Genomic DNA, 22252 nt, shown 5'->3' on the forward strand with positions numbered 1-22252 from the left:
GTAGGATAGGGAAGCTGTAACGCGTGTATATCTACATATCATACCAGAAAGTATTTTAGTCAATAGAACATATGCTGCCGTAAAAATTGTATCATAAAATATGGTGTACCCGCCCATGCCCATTGCCCCATTTTTGGGGCATTGAAAGAAATGCCTGGAAACAGTACTCAAATTACGAATAACCAGCTATATTCTATTACAGCAACATTATGCAAGTTATATACCATAAGGAATCACACAAACATATTAATAATTATCAATAATAATTAAAATACTTTCTTGTTCTGAGAGGTCATGTTGCATGTCCACAATGAGCTGTAGTCAACAACGAATAACTGTTCTGTTGAAGCAGCTGTGTGTTGGCAGGGACCCAGGTCTTATCCACTAATGCCAACCCTCTTGAAATATAACATCAAACTTACCTCAGGAAGAAATTCCTTGAAATATAAAAATAAAATTCCAGCTGCCCCAAAAATGGGGCGGTGGGCATATATGGGTTAGAGGGTGGTGAGGAATGGTAAAGACCCACCTTATTATAATAAAGAAATAAAGGGACTAAGAAGGAGTTGCAGACTGGAGAGAAATAGAGTTAGAAATGGCTGTGGAAGTAAGGCGAAATTGAAGGAACTTACTAGAAAATTGAATCTAGCAAAGAAGGCAGTTAAGGATAACATGATGGCAAGCATAATTGGCACTCATACAAATTTTAGTGAAAAATGGAAGGGTATGTATAGGTATTGTAAGGCAGAAACAGGTTCCAAGAAGGACATTCCAGGAATAATTAATGAACAAGGGGAGTGTGTATGTAAAGACTTTCAGAACGCATGAGTATTCAGTTAGCAGTATGTAAAGATTGTTGGTTAAAGATTCTTGGTTACAAGGATAATGTCCAGATAGAGGAGAAGACTAATGTTAAAGAAGTATTTAAATGTAGGCTACATATGATAACAATGACATTTACAATAAGATACAAAAGTTGAATACTAGAAAAGCAGCTGGAATTGATAAGATTTCTGGGGATATATTAAAGACAATGGGTTGGGATACAGTACCATATCTGAAGTACTTTTTTGATTATTGTTTGGTCAAAGGAGCCATACCAGATGAATGGAGAGTTGCTATAGTAGCCCCTGTGTGATAGACACAATTCTGAAAATTACAGGCTAATAGGTTTGATGTGCATTGTATGTAAGCTTTGGGAAGGCATTCTTTCTGATTATATTAGACATGTTTGCGAAATTAAAAACTGGTTCTATAGAAGGCAGTTCGGTTTTAGGAAAGGTTATTCCACTTAAGCTCAACTTGTAGGATTCCAGCAAGATATAGCAGATATCTTGGATTCAGGAGGTCAAATGGACTGTATCGCGGTTGACCTGTCTAAAGCATTTGATAGGATGGATCATGGGAGACTACTGGCAAGAATGAATGCATTTGGACTAGACAAAAGAGTGACTGAATGGGTTGCTTTATTTCTAGAAAATATATCTCAGAGAATTAGAGTAGGCGAAGCTTTATCTGACCCTGTAATAATTAAGAGGGGAATTCTTCAAGGCAGTATTATTGGACCATTATGTTTTCTTATATATATAAATGATATGATCAAAGGGGTGTAATCAGAGGTAAGGCTTTTTGCGGATGATGTTTTTCTCAATAGAGTAATAAATAAGTTACAAAATTGTGTGCAACTGCAACGTGACCTCGAAAATGTTGTGAGATGGACAGCAGCCAATGGCATGTTGATAAACGGGGTTAAAAGTCAGGTTGTGAGTGTCAGAAATAAGAAAATTCCTCTGAGTTTTAATTACTGCGTTGATGGGGTGAAAGTTCCTTTTGGGGATCATTGTAAGTACTTAGGTGTTAATATAAGGAAAGATCTGCATTGGGGTAATCACATAAATGGGATTGTAAATAAAGGGTACAGATCTCTGCACATGGTTATGAGGGTGTTTAGGGGTTGTAGTAAGGATGTAAAGGATAGGGCATATAAGTCTCTGGTAAGACCTCAACTAGAGTATGGTTCCAGTGTATGGGACCCTCGCCAGGATTTCCGGATTCTAGACCTGGAATAAATCCAAAGAAAAGCAGCTCGATTTGTTCTGGGTGATGTCCGATAAAAGAGTAGCGTTACAAAAATGTTGCAAAGTTTAGGCTGGGATGAATTGGGCGAAAGAAGACGAGCTGCTCGACTAAGTGGTATGTTCCGAGCTGTCAGCGGAGAGATGGCGTGGAATGACATTAGTACATGAATAAGTTTGAGTGCCGTTTATAAAAGTAAGAAAGATCACAATATGAAGATAAAATTGGAATTCAGAAGGACAAACTGGGGCAAATATTCATTTATAGGAAGGGGAGTTAGGGATTGGAATAACTTACCAAGGGAGATGTTCAATAAATTTCCAATTTCTTTGAAATCATTTAGGAAAAGGCTGGGAAAAGAACAGATAGGGAATCTGTCACATGGGCGACTGCCCTAAATGCAGATCAGTATTGATTGATTGAAAGGTTGTGAACACCTTACCTGGTACACTGATCAATGAAATACCTCAATAGTTGTTGGTAAGCTTGCAACCTGTTTGCTGACATGAGCAAATTATTGCTTTCGTACAATCTTACTCACATCCTATGTCAATACCATTTCTCATCATAACCATTCCATTCCTTGCTTTCCACTATATTGCAATAGTTCAGGTGCGAGTTCATCTATCCCTGCTGCTTTAGGACAACGTAGCTTATTTACCGTTCTTTCCATTTCCTTGAGTGTCATGTTGTCGTCTTAGATGTTCTCCACCCCATAAAGTCCGTTGTTCGGGACTTCAACAGAAATATTATTTTACGTCGAGAATATTTTGAAAATATTCCTTCCATACTTCTGGTGATTCCCTAGGATCCCTAGTGAATTGAATTCACTAATGATATCCCTGATCCTTTCCTTTATAACATTCCACAAAGAAATACAGTTCAGTTGTATACTTAGCACTTCGTGTCTGTATCCTTTTTTAGCTACAAATGAAGGTTTTGTCAACGTTTCCAAGCTCCAGAAAATGTGCATGGTGAAACAACTATGAGTTATAAATTGAAAAGTGAACCAGTGATATTTTCACCAATTAATGTCTGTAAAGGATGTTGGATGTTGCTCGGGAAGAGTTCCACTTGAAATTAATTCTAATGAAATGACTCAATAAAGACATGAAAAATCAAACCCTTTGCTAATATTCGAAGATAAATTATTTCAGTAGGGGAACGTTGTATGACTGTGTGAATAACAATACAACTATCATAGAGAACTTCTAGTCACTACCTTCTAACTGAGGGACATCACCATCTCTTACTGCAGATAGTTTTTCTTGTACATAATTACTGATTTAGTTAATAGTAGAAGAAGAAGTATGAGATCTGAACGGATATGAATTTTATGGATGCAATATTACAATCTTGGTAGTTCTAGGAAAAAAGGGATATCTTCTCCTCTTCAACGGAGTTAATTCCAAACTTTCTTTATATTAAACATCTAAAAATTCGGATCACATTCCGGTAATATATTTCGAAGAATACTAAACATATTTAGCAGAATTGAATTTTTTTTCGGAAATTGTCATATATATTCTGCAGACATATTATGGTGATAATCGCTGGAATTCCTGGACACTAGAGAAATTCCACGGGACCTTAAATATTGCCCATATTTTAAATGTTGGTGATGTTTAGTTGTACTGAGCATCTCTTGATCGGAAGAGATTTTATTTTACGGAATAAGCTCTCAATCTAGCGGATGTCGTTCCAGTGTAAAGCCATCAGCGCACCCCCTCCGCCAGGAATTCATCGACAGACTCCTCCCGTAAGCGGCGTAATTCGCTGGCACCCGATACTCTCTTCTAAAGACGCGAACAACAAATCTGTCCGCGTTTCACTTAAGCGCCCTCCAGATTAAAAGTACGCGCCTGGCTTCTCCCTCGTCATGGAACCCAGGGTTTCCAATTATATCGCAGCAGTGTTCCACTACAAACCCTCACTTGCCCTGATCGATGTTGCGCTCTCTGCTCATTCCTTCACTCAGGAATTGCACAGATTTTTTACCGCCAACATTTTCACTACTTGTTTTTAAGGCTTGTTCTCTGTTATTCCTCGGTCCCAGGTGGTAACTTTGGATGTTAGATTAAAGCAAGCTGAAGAGAAAAGCCAGTGGCAGGAAAGAAAAGACCAGTCGAGAAAAAATTGCTTGCTCCTCGCCACCCTACTTTTGGAAGCATGAATTATATGCATGAAATGATACACTTTAACCATATGATAATTAGAGTGGCTCTCAAAGATTTGGGCATATTTAGCTATTTATATGTTGCACCGTAGTTAAAAAGTATCTATTATACACCCTTTGAAAAATTAATTTAAATGTGTCCATCCTACATGTATATCACGTGTGGTACAAACCGATTTATAAACTGTGCGATTGGCGAACAAGTCGAATTGAATTTTAACTTAGTTTCCTCAGTACGGGAACAAACATTGTGTCACAGCTGTGTATTACAGCTGCTCATGGCTAGATTATAACTGGCTTACGACCTCTGAACATGATATTTTCACGAATACTACGCAATATAAAGGACTTTAAAGTAAGTTTAACGAAAGTGTTAACGCAAATATACGGACATATTTTGGATCACCTAAGCCCAGAACAGCATAAAAATCCATTGTATTTTAATCTAACAAAAATTACCATACGGAAATAATAAATAATGCGATGTTTTCAGTAATGTTCATGTACAGAAAACGAAATTGCATTAGCGCTATGCGGACGACTATCGGATATATCCTGATATCGTACTTTTCCGTTCCGGCTGTATGTCGGCATATACCCGTCAGTTGTTTCAAAGACAACTAACTTTGAATATAAATACTGATAAAAATTGATTCGGAGTTGTCTGCAACAGACATGTGAACGAGAGAGTTCGACCGCCAGCATATAACGTGCATAAAAACGGAGAAAGTAGGGAAGGTGTACTTTTATAACACCTGCAGCAGAGAACCTGCACTACATCATTGAATTTGTTTTGAAAAAATGTCGCACATTAAAGATACACAAGTGAGAAATGGACAGGTTCATATTTGAACTAGAGAGCATATTTACTATGAACCCTTGGAGATCCATATCATGCTCACTGTAAATTCACATTAATTCAGAGGAAAATACAGTAAAAATGTGCGTGTAATAGAGGATAGAACTTGATAGAAATAAAAATGAAGGGCTAAATAAGAGTTTTCGGATTATTTAATCACTCTTACATTCTTCTTCCGTTCTGGAGGTCAACTAAAAGTACATCTCTTCCTTATTACTTTCCACTGATCAAAATTTGGAAAGGAAAACTTTAGGTCTGCTTGCTTTAATTCCACGTCAATCAGTAACTGTTACAAACAATCACATAACGTCAATCAGTAAAGTCTAGACATTTTTTCCAACATTTTATTCATCAACTCTGCCAAAACTTCTCTTCAGTGTACATACCTATGTAAATGAATGAAATCACTCCACAATAAATAATTATGTTTAAAACTATCATTTAAATGTTTCAAAAAATGTCCTGCCATCAATCACATTATTACTTGCTCAGCGTCAACTAACTTATTAATGTCCTAGAGGACGGAGGGGAAAAGAAAGACCCTAGACAGTGAATGGAGTGTCGGCGTTTACCTGGTGTGAAAATGGGAAACTGAGGAAAAATACATTAGAATTCCCGAGAGTAAACATCTTGCTTTCTTCTACCATGGAATCATAAAATATTGGCGCTAACTCCTCTGTGGGTCTATCTGGGCTAGGATTAGTTACATGCTTAGTTAAAGCTTTAGAATCGCTTAGTCAACTTGAAAATTTTACAATTCACAATCTATGGATATTTTCACTAGAAATGGATTGAAATGTCACGTACGCATAGCAAAAAATATCAGTCATCTGCATACAGGTTATGAAAATCCTTGGTGGGATAAAAAGTAAGTGCTTCCATTAGAATATACGTAACTTCAGCACTTGGTCGGGTAGACTGGTTGGCTCTAAGCCTGGCCACCTTTACTTCCATGAATTAATCTGGAACTCATTTATGGTGTAGGCGGAGTGAAACTCAGGGCCATGTACGCCTTCGGAAGTGTATGTAAACATGTGTCATAAATAACTCTCTAATTTTATAATCCACCACATGAACCTACACCTTGCAATTTTTCACGTAATTACTTTCTTATTGAGAAAAACATCGCCCAGGCTTGAAGATTAGTACTCCTTGTTGCATTCTTGAGACAAATGAAAAATCACTCTCAGAAATGTACGTCAGAGATATTATGTAATGTCAATCGTTGGTCATGTCGCATATTCACCACAGAGTCGAACTTTGCAACTACATTGTTGACACAATTAATATTAGTATCCCAGTCGCTATAATTGATTTAACTGCGAAATATTTCAATTACATTAACTTTTGAAATGTCAATCAGGGGAATATACAGTAACTGCCGATTTCATTCATCAAACACAAAACGCATTGAAATGTGCCGGATTCAATACAATCATGTTTTATGAGGGCATTGCTGTAACTGATTTACACTAATATTTTAATTTCACTGGTTCTCATTTATTAACCTCAATTTGGTAGAAATTATGTCAGTGACCTGTGATGTCAATTTTAGGAGAATAAAAGCGGTGAGTATATTATATTCCTTTTACATTTCAAATTAAAATTTTAAAGGCCGCAGTAACAATAACTCATAGTTAATAATTTTTAAAATATTGTATAGCACTGGATTAGCTGCGTAACTGAAGACGTATGAGTGAGAATAGGGACGGATGGAAGTGCGATTACGGAGTCCTTTGTGACTAGGGTGTGTGAACACTTTTGATATAAAAAGTATATTACCCGTTGTAAGACCTGCTGTACTGAACAGTACCGGATTCTGTCCTCCATATAAGGTGCAGAACACCGGGCGAGTTGGCCGTGCGGTTAGGAGCGCGCAGCTGTGAGCTCGCATCGGGGAGATAGTGGGTTCGATCTCCACTGTCGGCAGCCCTGAAGATGGTTTACCGTGGTTCCCCACTTTCACACCAGGAAAATGCTGAGGCTGTACCGTAATTAAGGCCACGGCCGCTTCCTTCCCATTCCTAGGCCTTTCCTGTCCCATCGTCACTTTAAGACCTATCTGTGCCGGTGCGACGTAAAGCAACTGGCAAAAAAATTTGCAGAACACACCCTTAACACCATGGAAACGATGATGCTTGATCAAATATGGAACGACACCATCAGGCGTTGTATTGGCGTGACACCAATCATTTAGAAAGTCATTGAAAGCAGACTTTACTACATATTATACAAGAATGCTAGAAATGAAGAGGGCAGAAAGAGTACAGGCGATTAAAGAATCAAGTGGATAGAAAGTGCAAGGTACCTAAGGAAGAATGGCTGAAGGAAAAGTGCAAGGATGTCGAAAGTTGTATGGTCCTGGGAAAGGTAGATGCTGCATACAAAAAAATCAAGGAAACCTTTGGAGAAAGGAAATTTAGGTGTATGAATATTAAGAGCTCAGATGGAAAGCCACTTCTACGGAAAGAAGACAAAGCAGAAAGATGGCAGGAGCATATCCAACAGTCGTATCAAGGTAAAGATGTAGATAATTCGGTTCTTGAACATGAAGAATCTGTTGATGCTGATGAAATGGGAGACCCAATTTTGAGGTCAGAGTTTGACAGAGCTGTGAGTGACCTAAATAGGAACAAGGCACCTGGAATTGATGACATTCCCTCTGATTTACTGACTGCCTTAGGAGAAACCAGCATGGCAAAGTTATTCCATTTAGTGTGTAAGATGTATGAGACAGGATAAGTATATTCCGATTTTAGGCAGAATGTTGTTATACCTATTTCAAAGAAAGCCGGTGCTGACAGGTGTGAAAACTACCGCACCATTAGTTTAGAATCTCATGCCTGCAAATATTTTTTTGCTAGTTGCTTTACGTCGCAGCGACACAGATAGGTCTTATTGCGACGATTGGACTGGAAATGGCTAGGAGTGGGAAGGAAGCGGCCGTGGCCTTAATTAAGGTACAGCCCCAGCATTTGCCTGGTGTGAAAATGGGAAACCACGGAAAATCATCTTCAGGGCTGCCGACAGTAGGGTTCGAACTCACTATCTCCCGAATACTGGATACTGGCCGCACTTAAGCGACTGCAGCTATCGAGCTCGGTGCAAAATTTTAATGAAGAATGAAGAAAAACACAAGTTGAAGCTGAGTTGGGAGAAGATCAATTTGGCTTCAGAAGAAATGTAGGAACACGTGAAACAATCCTGACTTTACGTCTGATCTTAGAGGATCGAATCAAGAAGGACAAGCCTACGTACATGGCGTTCGTATATCTAGAAAAGGCATTCGATAATGTTGGTTGGACCAAGGTATTTGAGACTCTGAAGATGATAGGGATCAGATACCGAGAACGAAGAATTATCTACAATCTGTATAAAAATCGGGCTGCAGTGATAAGAATCGAGGGCTTTGCTAAAGAAGCAGCAATCCAGAAAGGAGTTAGGCAAGGCTGCAATTTGTCCCCCCTCCTTTCCAATGTTTGATAGAACAGGCAGTAAAGGATATCAAATAAAAATTTGGAAAGGGAATCACAATCCAAGGAGAGGAAATCACAACCTTGAGATTTGCCGATGATATTGTTATTTTATCTGAGACGGCAGAAGATCTCGAGAAGTTGCTGAATGGTATGGACGAAGTCCTGGGTGTGGAGTACAAGATGAAAATAAAAAAGTCCAAAACACAAGTAATGGAGTGCACTCGAACGAAGGCAGGTGATGCAGGAAATATTAGGCTAGGAAATGAAGTATTAAAGGAAGTAGATGAATATTGTTACTTGGGTAGTAAAATAACTAACGATGGCAGAAGTAAGGAGGACATAAAATGCAGACTAGCACAAGGAAGAAAGAGCTTTCTTAAGAAAATAAATTTTCTCACTTCAAACATTGATATCGGAATTAGAAAGATGTTTTTGAAGACTTTCGTGTTGAGCGTGGCATTGTATGGAAGTGAAACATGGACGATAACTAGCTCAGAAGAAAGCGAATAGAAGCTTCTGAAATGTGGTGTTACAGAAGAATGCTGAAGGTGAGATGGATAGATCTAATCACGGATGAAGAGATACTGAATTGAATTGGTGAGAGGAGATCGATTTGGCTAAATTTGACGAGAAGAAGAGATAGAATTATTGGACACATCTTAAGAGACCCAGGAATTGTTCAGTTGGTTTTTGAAGGAAGTGTAGGTGGTAAGAACGGAATGGTAGGGATAGACCAAGTTATGAATATGACAAGCAGATTAGAGCAGATGTAGAATGCAATAGTTACGTAGAAATGAAAAGGTTAGCTGATGATAGGATGGCATGGAAGCTGCATCAAAACAGTCCATGGACTGATGACTCAAACAACAATGCAATGTCCAGGCATCTTTACCTAACACCGTTTCAAAGGCATCTTACCATCTGCTATCCGGGGAATATGATCATGTTGAACGACCCAGACAAAGATATCGTCGCCGTAAGACCTATCTGTGTCGGTGCGACGTAAAGCAACTAGCAGCAAAAACCAGACAAAGATATCGGGGTATTGTAAACCATTACCATAAAACAATCAGTCTGGGACCAGGCGTTGCTGTCGGCTGTGTTAAATGGTGTAATTATATCCTCACTGCAGACTTTGTATCAATGATAAAATGTTAAACAGAAGAAGAAGGTGGAGTAACAGGTCGAATGCATGTGAGTAAATAACTGTGAGACGTATTAACGACCATGTTATGATTAAAGAATATTCATAAAAATATATGACCTCTGCAAGAAGCTGACTTCTAACGGTACGTGTAGCATTCATGTGTCGCTTTGTGTGTATTTCAGGTTGTATGTACCAGAAACTATTATTTAGCGTTTCTAGGATAATTTCCAGAAGGTAGTGCATTAAGTGTGGCATGGTGGGAATTATAAAGGAACAAACATCTTAATATTAGCTGTGGCCGAATGCCGTGCCTATGCCACGGTCGCGAAAAATGTCCGGCCCCGTGGTGTAGGGGGCAACGCAACCGCCTGTCACCTGGCGGACCCTGGTTCGATTCCCGGCTGGGTCAGGGTTTTTGATTGTAAATGATTTATATCCCTGGCCTGGTGACTGGGTGTTTGTGCCGTCCTTAACGCTCCTTTCCTCACATTCAACACTCTACACTTCCGCGATTCAAATTACACGCAGGTTCGTATCACATGGTGCAAGTAGGGGCAAAAGATCTCTATAGGTCGACGCCCCGAACAAATAGCATTTATGAAAAAAAGAAAAAATGCCACGGATTAATTGATTTGGAATTATTTCTGGAAGTTTTAGTTTTTGAAGAAAATAGTTTCACAATATATTATGTTTCATTGATACACAATGCAAGTTCCTATAGGCGCTTCTATAAAATAAAAATGAATGCAATTTCTTGATATACACCCGGTTGGTACGACATCGACTTTTCTAGATTCTTAAGTCGTAGCGAAACGAGAATATAAAACATACAAGGTGGAAAGTTGAAGTGCGACGTACTGTAGGAAACGTCAGTTATAACGGTTTATGAAATTTAATTTGTTGGGATAATAGGTTACATTTTATTATTTAAATACCGTTCTGCCACTATAAGAAGCCTATGATTTGAATATTATAATAATCTTAATCCTCTTGCCTTGTTTTATGATGGATAGATGAAAAATGTCTGGATTACAATTTCCAATGTCCAAATATTACTTGTGGCCATCATGTTGAATTATAATGCTGAGAAACTTTTGACTGAGAAACAAAAACATGTAGAGACAATTTTGCTCAATTTCGTGGTAATGAAAATGAAAACCTACAACCTGTTTTCCAGTGATTGACCGGGTCAGGGATGTAATGAATGAAGCAGATATAGGCTATTAGTACGATGGGGTCGCCACTCCCAAAGTGATTTATGAATGAATGATGGATGCTATGAAATGAGAATGGAGAGTGTTGCTGGAATGAAAGATGACAGGGAAAACCGGAGTACCCGGAGAAAAACCTGTCCCGCCTCCGCTTTGTCCAGCACAAATCTCACATGGAGTGACCGGGATTTGAACCACGGTATCCAGCGGTGAGAGGCCGACGCGCTGCCGTCTGAGCCACGGAGGCTCTTCGTGGTAATATCTTCACTAATTCCTGAGTTATAGAATATCATATACAAGCGATATGCGCAGCACATATCTCAAAAGTGGTCAATAGTGGGATTGAGGCAACTGTAGTTCAATTTACAAAACTAAGCTTAAATAATAAAAATTCCCTAAAATTTGGACACTTAGATACTGAATAAATAAAGTCGTTCACAATTCATGCCGATAAGCATGGATAAAAGAAAATGCTTCTCCCATAACTCTACCACTACTTGTGATTGTTCCTTATTTGTTACTATGTAATCGATTTCAATCTGCAAATGTTACTCTAGCCGCCTCTGTGGTGTAGTGGTTAGCGTGATTAGCTGCCATCCCCGGAGGTCCGGGTTCGATTCCCGGCTCTGCCACGAAATTTGAAAAATGGTACGAGGGCTGGAACGGGGTCCACTCAGCCTCGGGAGGTCAACTGAGTAGAGGCGGGTTCGATTCCCACCTCAGCCATCCTCGAAGTGGTTTTCCGTGGTTTCCCACTTCACCTCCAGGCAAATGCCGGGATGGTACCTATCTTAAGGCCACGGCCGCTTCCTTCCCTCATCCTTGCCTATCCCTTCCAATCTTCCCATCCCTCTACTAGGCCCCTGTTCACTATAGCAGGTGAGGCCGCCTGGGCGAGGTACTGGTCATACTCCCCAGTTGTATCCCCCGACCAAGAGTCTGAAGCTCCAGGACACTGCCCTTGCGGCGGTAGAGGTGGGATCCCTCGCTCAGTCCGAGGGAAAAGCCGAACCTGGAGGGTAAACAGATGATGATGATGAAATGTTACTCTAAACCTATCCCAGTTGGAAGTTAATATCTTCACATATTCTCCATCGACATATTTTAATAATTACAAACGGCGCATAACCACGTATCATCTAAAATTCCTTTGTGAAGTAAACTTTCCTGATATCCTTAATTGTCTTATCACTCACATAAATGGGTATGTGCGAAAACTGTCCTTTTTGTGTATGAATATTATGGTAATGAATACCATGATCTTCAGAAGTCGTGTGGGAGGGCAATCTCTGTACTTAGTTTCAGGTATTTATGAAATCACTGATGTTAATGGACTGGTAATTGTATCAAGACACACATCAAATTCATACTCCACAAATTCATTTTCTCAATTTGATAAACACGGACTAAGATGTGGATATCATGATAAAAAGCCTGAAATAAGCACTTAATTGTGTCTAGGTATTTCACCAGAATTAGTTTAGTTCGTAATTTCCATAAAGTGTCTACCTTTTTACCCAGTGGTCTCACATGACTTACCTCGTGTAAATGTAAGCTTGTTTTCGGGAGTTGGCGGAATCAAATTTAATCATCGGCAACCCTGAAAATGGTACTCTATCGTTTCCCATTCTTTACGTTAAGCTTCAGTTGATTGATTGATTGATTGATTGATTGATTGATTGATTGATTGATTGATTGATTGATTGATTGATTGATTGATTGATTGATTGTTACTTTGATTAAGGTCACCGTTGCCACCACTCGGGTGCAGAGACAGAGTTTTCATGCCTCGTCGAACTATTCAACAGGCTTCCGCCTTCGACCATGGGAGAATCGTGGCCTATCGGGATTGTCGATTACGTTACCTCGAAATTAGTCCTCGTATTGTAAAAATTGCAAATACAGGGAAACATTTTTTTTTTTTGCTAGTTGTTTTACGTCGCACCGACACAGATAGGTCTTACGGCGACGATGGGACGGGAAAGGGCTAGGAGTGGGAAGGAAGCGGCCGTGGCCTTAATTAAGGTACAGCCCCAGCATTTGCCTGGTGTGAAAATGGGAAACCACGGAAAACCATTTTCAGTGCTGCCGACAGTGGGGTTCGAACCTACTATCTCCCGAATACTGGATACTGGCCGCACTTAAGCGACTGCAGCTATCGAGCTCGGTACAGGGAAACAGACATTGGATCAGTGGATCGAGGAATGACTGGCTGAGCTACGTGCAGGAAGCGAACGATCCGTCGCACCAACGAGCTTGGGGACAGGCATTTGGTACACGTGTCGACTACGGATCGTACAGCCACATCAAACCCCCACGCCTAGGATAGAGGACATTAATGAGTTATAATTATTATTATTATTATTATTATTATTATTATTATTATTATTATTCTTATTATTATTATTATTATTATTATTATTATTATTATTATTATTATTAACCGTCCTCCGTCCCGTTGAACTGCGTGCCTTCTAGAAGCCCGTCTGTGCTAGAAATCTCGAAATAATTTAACTCAAGATACTTGTACCTTCAACCATTAGATGTCTCTACCATCGGCCTATGTGCCCCCTCTGACGGGGTTAAGGACAGTTAACTCTGATTGGAATTTCAATTTTTTGAATGTGGAAAGCCTTACGTTTTTGTACATTGTTTCTTAATGTATCTATGTCGTCAACACTCCTACGGCTTCCTTCTTCCTTAGTTATTAACCATCGGGCGAGTTGGCCGTGCGGTTACGGACGCGCGGCTCTGAGATTGCATCTGGGAGATAGTGGGTTCGAATCCCACTGTCGGCAGCCCTAAAGATGGTTTTCCGTGGTTTCCCATTTCCACAAGGCAAGTGCTGGGGCTGTACCTTAATTAAGGCCACGGCCGATTTCCTATCCCATCGTCTCAATAAGACCTATTAATGTCGGTGCGACGTAAACCCAATTGTAAAAAAAAGAAACAGGGCCAGCCTGGGGCACTACAATGGTCGCATGCATGTCTAGTGGAACCACGGCAAAAGTCTGGCTGACCGGGCGAGTTGGCCGTGCGGTTAGGAGCACGCAGCCGTGAACTCGCATCCGGGAGATACTGGGTTCGAACCCCACTGTCGGCAGCCCTGAAAATGGTTTTCCGTAGTTTCCCATTTTCACACCAAGTAAATGCTGGGGTTGTACCTTAATTAAGGCCACGGCCGCTTCCTTCCCATTCCTAGGTCTTTCCTGTCCGATCGTCGCCATAAGACCTATCTGTGTCGGTGCGACGTAAAGCAAATAGCAAAGAAAAATGTGGCTGGGCCGCACCGTCATACTGGCCCAGCACCTGCATTTACGGCAAGAGGTGTTTTATTGCTTTCATGTGTTTTCTTTAAATAGGTATACTAGACAAAGTCCTTTTTTCGGATATTGTACTCTTTTAGAGTTTCCCATACTCTCATACGCTTAAGTCTCCACATAATTCATAACTCACAACGAAGTCCTAATCAATATTTCAATGTTCTTATCACTAAGTACGTATAAAACATTTGTATCTGACGAGGAATATCTTGTTACTATCAGACTTACATGATCCCCACAAATATCAGAGAATGCTTCCATAAAATCTGCATATTGGAATAACGATCACTTCCTTTCTGCAATCATGCAATCCACTGGATTAGAATTAAGGCTAATATAATTACACCGAAGAGAGCAGGTTCTTCTACGTCGATAATAATCAGTAAATCAGTCTTTATCCCTTCACTTCTACGTCCGCTTTTTTATTAACTCCATATTATCCTGACAGAGAGCGAGAGTAAATCTCCTTGGCGAGTTAATCCTTTCTTACATCCCAATTGTTCACAAGGAACACATTACCTCTAATGGTTGTAGTAAGCTGTATTTTATCATATTTGAAGTGAAAGGAAGAGTGGAGATATTCAGTGCTGTGCTGTTTGGAGAGAGATGTTCTGCATTTAAAAACAAAAGCCGATTGAACTTGTATTCTTTATATAATGTATTTATAATCATAATTCCATATTTTGTCATATTGGTTCCCTGTGCTTTCATTAAATAGGGTGACCAGACGAACTCCATTTCGCACCCGGGAGATAGTAGGTTCGAATCCCACTATCGGCAGCCCTGAAAATGGTTTTCCGCGGTTTCCCATTTTCACACCAGGCAAATGCTGGGGCTGTACCTTAATTAAAGCCACGGCCGCTTCCTTCCAACTCCTAGGCCTTTCCTATCCCATCGTCGTCATAAGACCTATCTGTATCGGTGCGACGTAAAGCCCCTAGCAAGAAATCTCCATTTCGGAGTATTGTACATTTTTTAGATTCACATACTCTCATAAGTTTCATTTCCTACATAATTCTTCATTTATACTTTGCATGTTCAATTTTAAGGGGATATATATCTATTAACTGTTATGAATCCTAACTAGGTAAAATCGTCAGTTTTGTTCCGCACCGAAAGGAACATAGAAAACAATTTAATTCCATGAAAGAACTCCTACAAACAGTTTTAAAATTTCAGATATTGAAGAGGTATTTTGGCATTAGGAGGGATTTTTCAAGGCCCTTATTGGGATTTTACTTCCCAAGGACTTAACAACACTTTATGAGGCAGTTGTCAATGGAGAGAGCCTAGCGTGAAAATAAGGTAGTTGTAAATTTATATTTGACGGAGTGCTTAGTTTTATTTTCGGGACAATGTCGTGAGGAATACGCCAGAATAACAACGTTTTCGATGGCGTATACCCTTGTATCTTAAAAAAGCATAGAAGAATTATGTCAAAGTTTTTAGCTTGATATGACAAAATAAATTGTCTATTAGAAAACATGAAAGCAAAATCACATATTTAATTTCTTCATTTTCTGGGGTAAGTAAATAATTGGATTGTTTCTTGACAACAAAAGGAATCTTCAGAAAAGTAGAGATGATCAATTGGAAATTGTATAGTCAAATGTTAAATAATGTTATACATAATCAGTCAATTCAAACGTAACGCTGTAACAAGCGATGAAAGTAAAATTCGACATCATCATAACCTGTGTAGAATTTAGGCTAGTAGGAAATGTTGATCATAACTTAATGAAAATCATCTCTGGAGTGTGATAAGTGCAGATTGATTGTTTTAATAGGTTTTAATTACATACTCTATTTGTATACACGTAAGTCTAAAAGAAGTTTGAAACTACATTCCTGGTTCATAGGCTATAAAAGTAGTCACTTGTTTTATTTTCCGTAAGCTTACGATGGTCTTACATACAAAATATATTATACGTTGAATGAGCGTACGTTCTAATAAAATAGCATAACGATTAAAACATTGAGTATAGATGATAGAACTTAAAATGCTGCTGAACATATTTGGATCAAGGATTGAGAGAAATATCCCAAGAGTCCGTTTACCATCATTTTTCAGCATTGATTATTTATAGTCAAGCATAAAACCACGACCATTAATACCTGTTTCAATAAAATGTGGGCAGTAAATTAATCACTCAACTCTGACATCCCGATCATATAGTGTAATTTAATATGCGCGCAATGCTACAACTAACGCCGTGCCTATCTTACATATTTCACGATGGCTGTGATCGTGAATGCGTGATGACCGAATGAAACTCCTCGAAAGTTCAAGTTGATTATTATGTGCCAATGATTGGAAGAATCATGTACAAGTTAACTAATTAAATAATGCATCTTTTGTCCAAGTGGCATAGTATTTCTAAGGCTGAGAGCATATTTACAATTCTATGGTGCGGCAGAGACACTTAGTTAGCTAGTTATAACAAGTTACACAACAGAAAATTCTAATCAGTTACAAAATAGACATTACGTCATTAACAGCACTCACAGCACAAAATTTAAACAATTGAAAAGAAAAGGGGGGAGGTTATAATACTCCAGGTTTCTTCCTTAATTACTTCCCCAGATTACTTAGAATTTAGAATTTGGGAACCACAATTTATTATCGTTTAAGTGTGGCTTAATTTACTAATGTTTTTATTTAGAAATTTCCGAAGATGCATGGTTTTACGCTAGGCACTAAGCAAACTTGTATTAAACATCTTATGTTAATGAGTTGTCAATTGCATCCTTCTGGTAAGTATTAGTCTAAACGTACTGCAATTATATTAAATAAAATATATAGCATTGAAAAACATTTTTAAATTGGATTGCATGGAATATAACTTTCTTTCTGTTAAATGGCTCGCTTGAATTACAAGATATACTGAAATTCTCCCTTCTTGAATTCTACAATGAATTATTGCTTCGAGAATACACCTGGTTACTCTCCATTGGTTTTACAACTCGAAAATATTAACTGAAAAATGGAGGAAAATGAGCCTTATTAATTTAAATTAAGACCATAATTTATTTACACATGGATCAAACTTTGTTCTCCTGAATTGAAATTCATCTCTCATAGTTGTATGCTCAAATTATATCATTCTTGGATTTTATCAGTTTTAGGATCTCCCTAACATAAATTCAAAGAATATCCTCACTCAATCGAGAATAATAATTGTCTCACCTATTTTAATTCCAATATTACGATTAATTCCGTTTAACCATGTGGATCAGAATATATTATTTCTCTTTCTGAACAATATCTACAATAATTATCTTACACAACCTTATCTTCAGTCTATTACCGTACTGAAACCTTTATTATCCAAATGAAAAATATAAATTAATTAACGTTTAATTAATGTTTAATTAATTAGGCTATTGGTATATATTTTTTCCTAATAATAATGATCCAAAACTTTATAATATACCTAATGATTATTAGGATTATGTCAACTTATTTATCTTGACAATTATTTAAGATTAATATTTAGAAATTTCATGATCCGTATTGAAGTGGGATTACAATATTTAAAAATTAAAAGGGTTCCTCCTATTCAATACAAAGATATTTATTAATGAGGTACTAGTTTCGGCACCAGATATGTGCCATCATCAGCCACAAAGTCAAATCGGGCAAACACAATAAAACCCTAAAACAACTTTATACACACTATAACATCTGCATGGATGAATATGAAATATGACTTTAAAACAACTTTAAAAACACACTATAACATTTGCACAGATGAATATAAAATAAAATATGGTAGATGAAGTTGCATTCCATTTTAAAATCCGTTAAAATGATAACTCCGTTGTTGTATACCCATGGCGGTTTGTCCAGCTCATATACAACTTTAGTTTTCTAAAACTGTTAAATTATGCTGTGAGGTTTATTGTCATATGAAGTTGACACTATGTGTGTTCTGTAGTTTGGTTCCGGAAAATAAACGTAAACATGAACTTGGTAAGATCCAAAGAATTAATTCCCACTTCAATATGGGTTGAGGAACCTGGGAAAGAAATTAGAAGTCAAATTAGGCAAAAGATCGGAAGGAAAGATCAAAAAGAAAAGTCTAGAAAAAACAGAGAATACTAGAAACGAACTCACCTTGAGCAGCCTGAGTGATAGACGGACAGAGCTGGACTGATGGATGCAATTATAAGGTTAAGGGGAGGCGTAAGGGAGGAGAGGGGAGGGGTAGAAGCGGAGCAACTGTCACGGAGCTAAGGTGGAGCGGAAGGATGTGGTAGTGGGGGTAAATGATGTGGATATGTACTGCGTATGGTTTGAAAGATCGAATTGTTTTTAGGTGGTCTAATATTTCTTAGCCATTTAATTAAGAGATCATAAAGAATATTAGTTTTCTCGGAAATTTCATTTAAATTATAGTTAGGGTTGAAATATTGATCGCAATGAATGAAACAATTTTCGACGATGTACATAATTGGCCCCTTGTTTGCTATTTGAAGCATTTCAAAATCATGTTCTGTATCAGTAAACTTATGATTAGAGTCGTGAATGTGTTGGCCTATAGCAGAAAACTTGTTATATCTTACCGCGTTGACGTGCTCTGAATATCTGGTTATGAAGTTGCGTCCTGTTTGTCCCACGTAGGAGGCGCTGCAGTCGATACACTTGAATCTATAGATTCCAGATTTGGAAAATCTGTTAGAGGTGTTGACTGATGTTGAATTATGTATAATTTCTGAGGTCCTATTATTAGTTCTGAAGAAGATTTTTACGTTATGTTTTCGAAAACATTGGTGATTTGATGGATACCGTTGTTGAAAGTAAAAGTAGATGAAACGTTAGTTATAGGTTTTTCTTTAGTGAGAGTAGTCTTGGGCCGGTGTCTAAATTTATTGATTATCTGTTCTATAAATGATCTGCTGTAACCGTTGAATTTGGCGATTGCTCTTATAGTGTTGAGTTCGCTATTGAGGTCTTTTTTAGACATGGGTATCGTGAATGCACGATGAACCATGCTATTATATGCTGCACGTTTGTGTGTTTGAGGGTGTATGGAATCTTGACGAATAGTATTGGCAGTTTGTGTCTGTTTTCTGAAAATTCTATATGAAAGAGCAGATGGATTTCTGAGGATAATTAAATCCAGAAAATTAATTACTTTATTATTTTCATACTCAAGTGTAAATTTGATGTGGGGGTCAACATTGTTTAGTTCTTGCAGGGTAGAGGTCGCATTCTTGATTTCTTCATCCATTATAACAAATGTGTCGTCAACATATCTGGCCCACATGAGGATGTTTGGAAAAGTATTGCTATTTATTTTTGTATATTCCAGAAAATCTAAATAAATGTCCGCTAGAATTCCCGAAGCAGGTGATCCCATATCCAATCCATTTTGTTGATAGATGCTTTCATCGAATTTAAAGAAATTATTCTTGTAGTATTCTCTGGTTTTTCTAGTCTTTTCTTTTTGATCTTTCCTTTCGATCTTTTGCCTAATTTGACTTCTAATTTCTTTCCCAGGTTCCTCAACCCATATTGAAGTGGGAATTAATTCTTTGGATCTTACCAAGTTCATGTTTACGTTTATTTTCCGGAACCAAACTACAGAACACACATAGTGTCAACTTCATATGACAATAAACCTCACAGCATAATTTAACAGTTTTAGAAAACTAAAGTTATATATAAGCTGGACAAACCGCCATGGGTATACAACAACGGAGTTATCATTTTAACGGATTTTAAAATGGAATGCAACTTCATCTACCATATTTTATTTTATTTTATATTCATCTGTGCAAATGTTATAGTGTGTTTTTAAAGTTGTTTTAAAGTCATATTTCATATTCATCCATGCAGATGTTATAGTGTGTATAAAGTTGTTTTAGGGTTTTATTGTGTTTGCCCGATTCGACTTTGTGGCTGATGATGGCACATATCTGGTGCCGAAACTAGTACCTCATTTGAACGAGTGATTCTTTCACATTAATAAATATCTTTGTATTGAATAGGAGGAACCCTCTTAATTTTTAAATATTGTAATAATTTAAGAATTCATTTCTTTTCCGGAATTTATTATTCAGGGATACATTATGGTTAATTTTAGGATGATAAATCTGTCTCTGATGTTTAATCTGATAATTTATCACACTGGTCATTAACATAGTATTTAATTGCGTTGTTTAGAAACATATTTTAGCCCTATTATAATTTATTGGACTCGTAATTAGCTTCACTTCTTCGCATTCTTTTTCACCTGGAATTTTACTTCACACTAGACTATTTCCTTGGAATGTGACATTCAAATCTTATGTTTATTGACGTCTAACAAATGTAATCTAATTTCAATGTCTTGAAGTCATTATTCCGTAGCTAACAAAAATTAATTTAATTGACCAATCTTTGAGTTTTCTAGACTAAAATATGATCGGTCTTCACTGGAAGATTTAATCACTGATCAAATTTTACTACTAGCAGCGTTAAAATATGTTGGAAAATGGACATGTGTATTATCTAACACTACGGAAAATTCCGCAAGAAGTCCAGAAGTACCTTCACTGATCACATGGTTCACGTAATGAACAAAATAATATGCTCCACAGCAATCAAAGTCTACCTACTCCACACACGCACACACACACATACACACACATAATTACATGTTAATTTTACAGTGTATTTACTTACATTTCTGTTGGTTATATTTTTAATGATTATTATTTTCTGGTAGATGATCTTAATTTACCATATACAAAACCGTTAACATTTCAACCCTACAGGTTGGTGATTGAATATCTAGAAATGACTTCCATGAACTATTAATTGTCGGGCAACACAACGTCGTCTTAAAAGAATTAATGTAAGGAATCAATTTTATTAAGTATCACTGAAATTGTTTACTGGAATAGGATAAATAGCTACTTCTTTAATAACATGTCGAGCCTCCTAAATGAATGAGTATTTACGACACATGAGCCAATGGTTGCTCTCAATTAGATAAACACGTGCTCGAAAAATATCACTCATAATTAATTCGCTCACAGCCTGATATAATGGACACAATACCATACCGTTTGTTCCGCCGGTTCAAACTGAGCACACATCAATGAAATACCAAGTTTCCACAACTTAAACTAATGTAATAACTGAACACATTTTCTGTAGCCTAACACTATTTCCGATCATCACTTTCTCCCAATTCTCATAACTTTTAGTTAATTGATTATTATTATCCCCATCATATTAATAATCATTTGATGATCCACTTATTTCCATGTGAAATCCTTAAGTAGAAATTCTACCGTTAATTCATTTCAGAATCAAAGGTTAAATGTAATCGAGAAATTATTAATTAATTATTTAATTAATTGTCCGTGTTTAATAATATTATTACTATACTGTTTGTGATGTGTCAAATAAGACCTTGGAATTTCAATCTCGAAGATTGTACTATTATTATTTACAAAAATTGGTACTCATATGGCAGTGATGATTGTCGATTTCCCTTCTACGTAGACCAAGATTAGGCTGGAGTTTTGGGTTCCTTTGGCGGTGATAGATATTCAACACCATGGCTGCCTCTCGATGATTTAGCGGGTCGTTTTGACGAATGTGTCCCACGTAGTATTAAGTAGAAATGACTTCATGGTCTTCCTTACCTTCATCCCATGCTGCACTCGAAATAGGTCGACTGACGACCACGTTGTTTCCATTAATTACAAGCTGAAATTGTGGTTAATCTTTATAATGGGCACATTAAACATCACACACAAATTATCTTGCTCACTGCTGAATAAATACTCATCATGCAGCATAAAAATCAAATGCGCACATTCCACCATCCATGTAAGACACTGGTGTGAAGTCAACTGGTGAAAAATTTAGCATACCTTTCTTTTCGTGTTGGTTCTCTAAAACTGCTGACCGCAGTCGGCTTCCCTCGAAGGAAATCGCACCTGGCTTCAAAGTCACTCGCCACTTGACCTCTTAGTTCCCTGATGT

The sequence above is a fragment of the Anabrus simplex genome, chromosome 2, assembly GCF_040414725.1.
Source record: "Anabrus simplex isolate iqAnaSimp1 chromosome 2, ASM4041472v1, whole genome shotgun sequence".
Lineage (NCBI taxonomy): Eukaryota > Metazoa > Arthropoda > Insecta > Orthoptera > Tettigoniidae > Anabrus > Anabrus simplex.